The following is a 10,709-nucleotide window of genomic DNA, read 5'->3' as shown; positions in this document are numbered from 1 at the left end:
TACAATCTGCAACATAGCAAAATGTGAAAAAGGTGAAGGAGTCTGAATTCATTCAGGCTTCACTGTATAAAGATCACTGTCACCAATTTCATGGTTGTCCGAGATTTTGGATAGAAAGAACATAAAACACTTCCACTGTAGTAGCTGGTGTGTGTGACCAATGAATTGGTTTAACAACTCTTGCTTCTCTTTTCATTTTGGATTGTTGGCTTGCATTTTGGGTTCACACAGGACACAGGAGGGGAGGTGGAACAGGGCGGGTGCAAGGAGACAAATGGTCTCAAATGAGATTCGTGCCACTCTGGTTGACCATGTCCTTGTGCATGGGTTGTCAGTGGTAGCAGCTGATCAAAGAGGGCAATGAAACATGAGCCACTTCACAGCAGTTTCCATCATATGATCTTTCAGAACAGGCAGGTCCTTTCCATACTGCCCTCTGGTGTAACTGTGGAGTACTGCACTCTGTTACGTACAACACCTCCATGTACTGTGGCTGTTTGCTCTGTTGGACATTACGCTGGCTGAAATGCACTGAATTTCTGCACCATTTCACATACTTACTGTATGTTCCTATTGTAAAATGGATGGTTTCACTGTTAGAACTTGCAGACAAGAACTGAGAGAAGACCACCTGGTGGAGGCAGAAGAAGCCTACTTCCTGAAGAGCAAGAGAGGGCAACGATCAATATGGTTATAGCCAACTGTGTGTTTCACTTGCGCGAGATACAGAAGAGAGTTATTGAGGACCAAGAAGTCTTCCGAGGGATCGATACAGTCAGCATTTCCACAAATGACCACATTCTTCAAATGAACAGGATGAGGATGAAACAGGTCTGTCGTGTTCCTTTTGAAGGGAACTCCAATGGAAGTAAAAACTAACACCTGGGGCCCCTTGTATAAATGCACAAAAATGTCGCGCACACCTGTTTCCGTGATCATGTCGAGATGTATAAAAACTAATCTTGGCGTAGAGCAAAACACATTTTGACGCAGCCTCGCACCATACGTACGCACATTTCTGCTCGGTTGCAACTAGTGCAGAATGTAGCTGCTAGAATTTTAACTTGGAAAAGAAAATCTGAGCACATCACCCCAGTTTTGATGTCACTACACTGGTTACCTGTGTCATTTAGAATTGACTTTAAAATACTGCTTATGGTTTACAAAGCCTTAGATAATCTGCTCGATCCTATATCTCTGAATGTCTTTCACCTTACACTCCAAATCGTAACCTTAGATCTTCAAATGAGTGTCTGCTTATTATTCCGAGAGTTAAACTTAAAAGAAGTGGTGAGGCGGCCTTCTGCTGTTATGCAACTAAATTCTGGAATAGCTGACTGATAGAAATTCACCATGCTAATACAGTGTAGCACTTTAATACTCTGCTGAAAACTCATTAGTTTAACATGGCTTTCTCATAACTTCATTTTTGTGTAACCCTGAAATTCTGTTTATGAATTGAATTATCATTTTTGTCATGGCTCCATAATCCATACTAACCCCTACTTTCTCTGCTGATCTTTTTCCGGTTTTCTGTGGTGCTGATCTGCACCACCACCACCACTGATCCAAGCACCATGATGTCCCTACATTAATAGGTTAAAGGCCAGACGTCCACATGACCGTCATCATCAAGTTCTTCTATGTGAACCCTGAATACCATGAGGATTGATTGAGGTCATTTATGTTAGGTAGAATGCTTAGAGGGGGCTGGGTGGTCTCGTGGCCTCGGAACCCCTGCAGATTTTATTTTTTTTTCTCCAGCCATCTGGAGGTTTTTTTTGTTTTTTCTGTCCTCCCTGGCCACTGGACCTTACTTTTATTCTTTGTTAATAAGTGTTTCCTAATTCTATTTTCTTATTTATTTTGTCTTTTTTCACTTTCTTCATCATGTAAAGCACTTTGAGCTCCATCATTTGTATGAAAATGTGCTATAGAAATAAATGTTGTTGTTGTTGTAAATGGGCGGCACCCAGTAACAAAGTGGTATTACTGTTTCTGTGTCATTTCCTTTTCTTTTTTAGATTTTATTCCATGATATGGCCTTTATCAAGTACATCGAAATTAATTGCATGTCATTTACAAATTTAATTCGCTTGATTGTAATCATTCTGTAACAATATAATAGTGCACAGAATGGGCAAACTATTCTTACTGCAATGGCTGCTTTGGCCTTGTTAGAAGACATTGAAAATGGAAGTATCAGAAGAGAGTGCAAATTTATAGATGATGGTGATTGGCTACTAATTCGATTTTAATTTCCAGGAGCTATCCTCTTGGAGCTGTATGCTGTTAGAATACTAGGATGTATACTTGATAACATTTCTGTGATGAAATGCATTAAGTATGTATATCAATTATGTAGCCCTCCCACCGTTGAACTGGCACGTTACCTATGTCATAGGATGAAATTTCACTGGTGGTATCCACATTAAAGACATCCCAATAAATTTTAATAACCAATGGGTCCAATGAAACAATTTTATTTATCCCTGCTGTTACAATATTTCAAAGTAATGATTTTTAAACACTTACCCCTTTTGTTAATTATTTGAATGCGAACACCATGTAAGCACTCCACACAATCATGGTGAGGTAGCAACAAAACAACAAAAAAATAATAATGAAACACATTTATTAAACACGCCACTCAAGGGATATTATTAACTTAACCCAATTTATTTGTCCGAGTTACAGCACAGGCAAGGTTAACACATAGAAATCAAAAATAATAATAAAAAAATTATATATATATATATATATATATATATATATATATATATATATATATATATATATATATATATACAGCATATATGTTGACACACACGTATGAATAGGAGGCAGCTGAAAGGCTTGGAGAATAATGGTAACATATCTGCCCAGGGGGTGGCGGGGTGCACTAATGCTCTTCCTAAGTTCCCTGCAGACCTTTCCCGAGAAATCCCACCAGAAGCCACTGCCTCAACTCGGGACATGCCACTTCCAGCCCCGGCCCCCGAGGACGACATCCCTTCCCCCAGACTTCCTATAAAGCCTCACTCCCTTCCTCTGGAATTCATTTCTGTTTTGGACTCTGTCTTGTAAACTTTACTTACTTTCAACTTTTACTTTTTGCTGCCAGGATTCAGATCATATGGGTGGCTGCCCCAAACCTTTGCCATGTTTCATGTCTCTTCTTGTCGCAATGTATATATATATATATATATATATATATATATATATATACTAGCCATGTGCGCCCAACTACGTTGCGCGTGTTAAAGTTGTCTGTGAAGGGCTCCCTGTTTAAACGCGGCTGCCAGTCGTGAACTGGGCCCTTCGTCGCACAGCATTATGATTTTTTATAAGGGAAACAAAATTACAAAACAAAACCCTTGGACATTGATTCGATAGGAACGGCCAACTCGGAATCACTGTCCGAATAGTAATTATGTGGTGGTGTAGGAGCATTTCTGCTTCTCTCCGTTCACAGTCCGTCTCGTTTTCACGACGCTGTCGTTTCCTCTCACGATCTCTTCTCAACCTTTCTCCAATCTCGCAGGTTGCTTTGTGGCAATCCAAAGAGTAAGACAATATACACGGAGCAATGGTTATAAAAGGGGGACACACAGGTATCCAGGCTCTTTAAAGCATAAATAGGGATCACTTCACTGACATGTGAGCGAGCCAGGGTACAACTGTGAGACGCGCAGCACTCGCTGGCTACAATGTAACAATAATAATTTCCGGAACGTGCTGTTACGTTGTCATTCATTTTACCCACTGTCTTTCTTTCATTCATATGTTACGTTACCTTTTATCTTCGGGAATCTCATTCTCTAACCAGGCCTCAGGAGCTAACCAGCATAACACTGTCCACCACCCCTTTCGTTATTCTGGCACATTGTTGACATCCGTGAGTAACAACAACGTACTAAACTGGAAGGTGGTCTATGCATGCATGGAATTCGCGGACAAAGATCAAGATCCAATGGAAGATTATATATAAAGATTAGTTAATTTAAAGCACAATTTGTTTAGTATGAATGTCTGTGTTTTGAGGTGTGACTGGAGTACTACAGTCTTCAGTACTATAAGCCTGGAGGAGATTCTTAATGCAATGCCTATGTTTTAGCTGTCTCTCTACTGCCATCTAGTGCTTCCTCTTCTAATTCATTCGCGGACAAACAAAGATCAAGATCCAAATGAAGATTATATATAGAGATATATATAAATCGTTGGTGTGCTTAGTTGGAGCTCATATGCAGTACACAACTCCACAGGTACTTACGGTGTTCTTCCAGAACTTTTGCCGCATTTCACATTTACCTCCGTGGTGAAACAAAGGCATCTCACAGCTCTGTCTGGGAAGATGCCAGTAACTTCGTCTTTTTGCGGGATTTATTTGCGTTCCCTTTTACAAATTTCCTTTAGACAGCAAATTTCCGTAAAGCAGGCATCTGACATTTTGTTTTTTCATCCACATTCCAGTGAGGCAAACCTACTCAATGCCTCTCACGTTTAACGCTGACAACCAAAAAATATTTTTCGTCTTTTTTTTCTCTCTCTCTCGTGATCTCCACATCCTTAGCACCAGCTTTCTCTTTTCTTTTTCTCTTATTTTTTTCCTTTTTTACTCACTTGTTCAACACTCTCCCCCACCTCGCTCTGCCTCCCTACGCTCTTCCTCTCACCTCACCAAGAAAAACAAAACTCATTGGAGTACTAACGGTGCGCTATGCCTTGATTTGTAGTAAATAGCACCAATCACATCTCTCTTCCTGTTTTCCCCAAAGCAAAGAAAAGAAAAAATAAAAAAGTTGTGTCACTGAGGCTTACTTCTAAGTTTACTATTATACCCAAATAGGAGGGTGTTACAAACATTTTACAAATAAATTGCTAACAACATTTAAATAATGAGTATTGCTAATAATTAAACATGTGGGGGCGCGGTGGTGTAACGGTAGTGATGAGCTGGCGCCCTGTTCAGGGATTGTTCCTGCCTTGTGCTTGATGCTTGCTGGGACTGGCACAACCCTGGATGGATGGATGGAATAATTAAACATGTATAATGAAGAATTTTCAATGTACAGTAATCCCTCCTCCATCGCGGGGGTTGCGTTCCAGAGCCACCCGCGAAATAAGAAAATCCGCGCAGTAGAAACCATATGTTTACATGGTTATTTTTATATTGCCATGCTTGGGTCACAGATTTGCGCAGAAACACAGGAGGTTGTAGAGAGACAGGAACGTTATTCAAACACTGCAAACAAACATTTGTCTCTTTTTCAAAAGTTTAAACTGTGCTCCATGACAAGACAGAGATGACAGTTCTGTCTCACAATTAAAAGAATGCAAACATATCTTCCTCTTCAAAGGAGTGCGCGTCAGGAGCAGATGTCAGAGAGATAGAGAAGAGCAAACAAATCAATAGGGCTGTTTGGCTTTTAAGTATGCGAAGCACCGCGGCACAAAGCTGTTGAAGGCGGCAGCTCACACCCCCTCCGTCAGGAGCAGAGAGAGAGAGAGAGACAGAGTTTGTTTTTCAATCAAAAATCAATACGTGCCCTTTGAGCTTTTAAGTATGCGAAGCACCGTGCAGCATGTCGTTTCAGGAAGCAGCTGCACAAAAGATAGCAACGTGAAGATAATCTTTCAGCATTTTTAGACGAGCGTCCGTATCGTACACAACTGGGCAAACCAACTGAGGAAGCATGTACCAGAAATTAAAAGACCCATTGTCTGCAGAAATCCGCGAACCAGCAAAAAATCCGCGATATATATTTAAATATGCTTACATATAAAATCCGCAATGGAGTGAAGCCGCGAAAGGCGAAGCGCGATATAGCGAGGGATCACTGTACCTTAAAAGTAATGAAGAATCGGCCTTCTAAACTTACAGCTGGTTTTACATTTATTACAGATGCTTATTGTGCGATTGGTTATTATAGCGATTGGTTAGGTGGAGAAAGAAAACAGAAAGACAGGAATTGGGGGGTTTGTACATTTGACACATACGATACTGCTGCAATAAATTATTCCATCCACGGTCACACCCGTCCCTAGGCAGGAACAGTATCAGCTCATCGCTACCACAGTGCAACTCCGCCCTCACATGTTTAATACATGCTTTAAAGCATTTCATTATGACAATGATATCAAGTATACATCTTAGTATTCTAAAATGTTCAGAGAGTTGAAATATCATGAATGTAATGTATTCTGTGTGGCGATCACTGCCTGCACACTACAGTCAGCGTAAGACAGCAGTTCTCAATCTGTGGGGCGTGCCCCCCTAGGGGGGTGTGAAGATGTGAAAAAAAGAAAACATGAATCGAAAATATGAAAAATACATCTATTGAAACCAAAACAAATGAACTTAAACTACATTCTGATACTAGAAAAATAAATATAGAGTTAGATAAATGTTGATAAAAGTTAAGTAGGTATAAAAAAATATGTATTTGTGATATATCATTAATTAAAAAATGAACAAATTGGTATTAGTGGGCTCCTTTCAAAAAACGTTAGGGGGGCGCGATTAAAGCTGTTATGATAACATCGGGTCACAAATACTTAAAGGTTGAGAAACGCTGGCGTAAGAGGAAGCCTGTTTAAGAAGAACATAGCAATTATCGACTGGGTCGGGGAACACTTAAAATATGAAACATTTAACATGCTACTTTAGTTACAATGGGGTTTGAGCAACCTTAATAAATTAAACAGCGATTTTAAGAGGAAGTTTATGACGTTCTACTTTAATGAGAAAATAAACTATGACATTAAAGTAGAAATTTCAATATTAAAGTTGACATTTCGATTTTAATCTTGACACAGACCCTTTTTTTCAGATGGTGGAATGCGACTCGCCTTTTCATGTCGACCTTGGTATGTGACCACTTCTTTTTTTATTTCGGGCACTGAGTGAGTTTATGAACTTGAACTTTTGAGTGACTCCGTCATGTTGTACCACTCCATCAGTTTCCTTTTGTTGAATATACCACTTCTTGTGCCACCAAATTAGCCCCGCCCCTTCCATAAAGACGTCAAGCTGTCCGGAAGGAGCGGTCATTCTCTCCTGAGAGCAAACCAGCGGACGGCCCTATAGTGTGGCAAAACAAAGCCTAGTGCTGAAAGGGAAAATAAGCACCCTTCTGCAATCAAAATGGATAAAACAAATTTATTGTATTCACAAAAAACCAAAAAAATATTAGTTTTGAATTTTACTTATTTACATAAACAAATTACAAGACTTTTAATAAAATTAGCAGTATATATAACATAATAAAGATTCAGGACAGAGCAAAATTTGGCCGTGTGTAACGGTTCAACGCTTTGCACTCTATAAGGCTTAATCAAAATCTAATTAGCTTCAAAAGACCAAATTTGGAACTCAGATATCAAGTTTCACCAAAATCCGTCAATAAATACAAATTGTATGGATCAAACTTCCCCACACAACCTATGTGTTGTGATTTGGTAGAGGAAGGGGTGCAAAGCAAAATTGTTTATTAACATAAAAAAATAACAATATATTAAAAAAAATGGCAGAAACACACTGAGAGCGTAGAGATTTGAGCAGATAGACGATCACTATGAGAGCGTAATGACAGTTTGTGCATCGTGGTTCTGACAACAAAGGTGCGCACCGTTCAATTGTGCGTTTACATATTAGTTGGTGTGGCGGTTTTCAAGCAGTGCGTCCTTCTCATTGTTATTTTACTTAGAACTGCACTTTTATTTCCAATAATTCGGCTGTGATTGTCAAATCAAGTCAAGTTGGGGAGCATGCACTGGTACAGCGTGATGCCGCACCCACTACACGATGAAACAACTCGGGATATGACCCTCTATCTACCGCACCCAGATATTACGTGGATGACTCCTTGGCCTGGTCCAGCCACTCGAGTACCCAAAAATGAGGATGCTGTGAGCCTGATCACCCTCGGGGAAACGTGCCACATGGCCGTAGTGCCGTAACTGACGCTCCCTCACAATGCAGGTCATGTGCCTCATTCGGGACTCCATGAGCAGCACAAAGTCAAACCAGCGGTACCCAAGGAGTCCAGTCTTCATCTCAGGTCACTGGATAACGTCCATGTCTCACAACCATATAACAAGACAGAAAACACCAGGACTCTAAAGACTTGGACCTTCGTCCTTTTGCATAGACATTGGGAGCGCCACACACCCCTTTCCAGCGACCTCATGGCCTCCCATACTCTCCCAATCCATCTACTGACTTCATTACTGTGATTATAAAAGGCAATATAAACACATTTCAATGTGCAAGTTGTTTATCAAAATCATAAAAAGTAAAGGGAAATATCTATAAAAGTTGTACTAATTTTCAGTGATATTAATGTTTTTAGTAATTTTATTTTTCTTCTTTTAATCTGAAACAACCACGTCATTAATCAGTGCCCTTTCGAAGATCAGCGCCTGGTGCGGGTGAACAGTTCGCACCACCCACACTACAGCTCTGCTCCCAAGAAACGATCCTCCTCAGTTTCTCAAAAACTGAGAGCTTATTTTGTGTTTTGCCTGAGTGGCTAATTTTTCATTTTATCTTAAGGGGCATTTTCTGTTGGACTTTTCAACATTGCCCTACTGTCGTTACTGCACACAGCCACAACACATACGACTGAACAGCCAGTGCCGAAAGCACCTTAGGAAACCTTTACTAGAAAAACCAGAAATAAAAACACAATAAACACACACACACTCAGATTCTCTCAGTAAAATTAACAGACCATAATGTCTGTGTCTCAACCATCCACATGTTTGGTTTCACTTTTTTCTTTGCTTTGTACTTTCGGAGCACAGTACGGCAAGAACCAGAAACAGAGCTCTTTTCCTTTGTTGATATTATGAGAAGCTGGTGGCCATCAGGTTTCTTTGAATAGATGAATCTGTCCATTGGGGCCATGTACGCATAGAGTCAGAGCACCAAAGTCCAGGCATGTCATTCAGACCGAGCGAGATCATACAGTCTGAGCACTCATGCGACTGGCGACTCTGCTGTGCAGTGTGACTAGTCACTTGACCATGATATCTTATAATTGCACAGTAGATGCTGGAAAATCGCTGGGAAAGTCGTCCAATGTAACACAGGCTTTATGTCACTTAAAACACTGGTCTATAAAAAAATATTTTTTGTTTGCTGCTGGGAACTTCAGAGCAGCTCTTTATTAAGTTTTTTACACTGATGTCATATATGAAATCGGAATTAAGCTAGGACGTCAGGTTTTTGAGATACACATCATTGCCATTTTGACACTTTTGAATATCAGTATAATATATCAACATGATACGTGGAGTATTGCTGTGTTTATTCTGAAAACAAACCAGAAGACAATACCAGAGACACGTTAAAGTATATTTATGTCAATTTACCTCAATATAAAAGTGAGGTCATTATGCTCAAAATCATCCTAGGCAATTGCTTTTGCGCTTGTACTGCACATCCGTCTCTCTTTGCATGAACCAACAGTAGTTACCCATCATGCTCGGAGTGAATTTTCCCCGATATCAGTTTTCCATCACCTTTATATCTTGATGAAATCTTTCTCCATGCTCATCTCTGACATCGCTTAGATTTGGTGGTAAAAAGTCGAGATGAGAATGTAAAAAATGCGTCTTCAGTGACATTCTGGCTCCTGTAAGCTAATATACTTTCAGCAGGTTCTCCACAAGCTCAGTATAATTCTCTGCTCTATGACTGTCAAGAAAATTCTGGACAACCTGCACAAATGAGGGTGCTGATTCAGTTGGCATCAGTTTCTTTTTGAACTCATCGTCAAGCATCAGTTCACAGATTTCAGGGCCAACAAATAGATAGATAGATAGATAGATAGATAGATAGATAGATAGATAGATAGATAGATAGATAGATAGATAGATAGATAGATAGATAGATAGATAGATAGATAGATAGATAGATAGATAGATATGAGAGGAACTATATAACAGATAGATAGATAGATAGATAGATAGATAGATAGATAGATAGATAGATAGATAGATAGATAGATAGATAGATAGATAGATAGATAGATAGATAGATATGAGAGGAACTATAGATAGATAGATAGATAGATAGATAGATAGATAGATAGATAGATAGACAGACAGACAGACAGACAGACAGACAGACAGATAGATAGATAGATAGATAGATAGATAGATAGATAGATAGATAGATAGATAGATAGATAGATAGATAGATAGATAGATAGATAGATAGATAGATAGATAGATAGATACTTTATTAATCCCAAGGGGAAATTCACATGCTCCAGCAGCAGCATACTGATAAAGAACAATATTAAATTAAAGAGTGATAACAATGCAGGTATAACAGACAGTAACTTTATATAATGTTAACGTTTACCCCCCGAGTGGTATTGAAGAGTCACATAGTATGGTGGAGGAACGATCTCCTCAGTGTGTCAGTGGAGCAGGACGGTGACAGCAGTCTGTCGCTGAAGCTGCTCCTCTGTCTGGAGATGATCCTGTTTAGTGGATGCAGTGGATTCTCCATGATTGACAGGAGTCTGCTCAGCGCCCGTTGCTCTGCCACAGATGTCAAACTGTCCAGCTCCGTGCCTACAATAGATCCTGCCTTCCTCACCAGTTTGTCCAGGCGTGAGGCGTCCCTCTTCTTTCTGCTGCCTCCCCAGCACACCACTGTGTAGAAGAGGGCGCTCACCACAACTGTCTGATAG

The sequence above is a fragment of the Erpetoichthys calabaricus genome, chromosome 2, assembly GCF_900747795.2.
Source record: "Erpetoichthys calabaricus chromosome 2, fErpCal1.3, whole genome shotgun sequence".
Classification (NCBI taxonomy): Eukaryota; Metazoa; Chordata; class Cladistia; order Polypteriformes; family Polypteridae; genus Erpetoichthys; species Erpetoichthys calabaricus.
Note: the sequence above shows the minus strand (reverse complement) of the source record.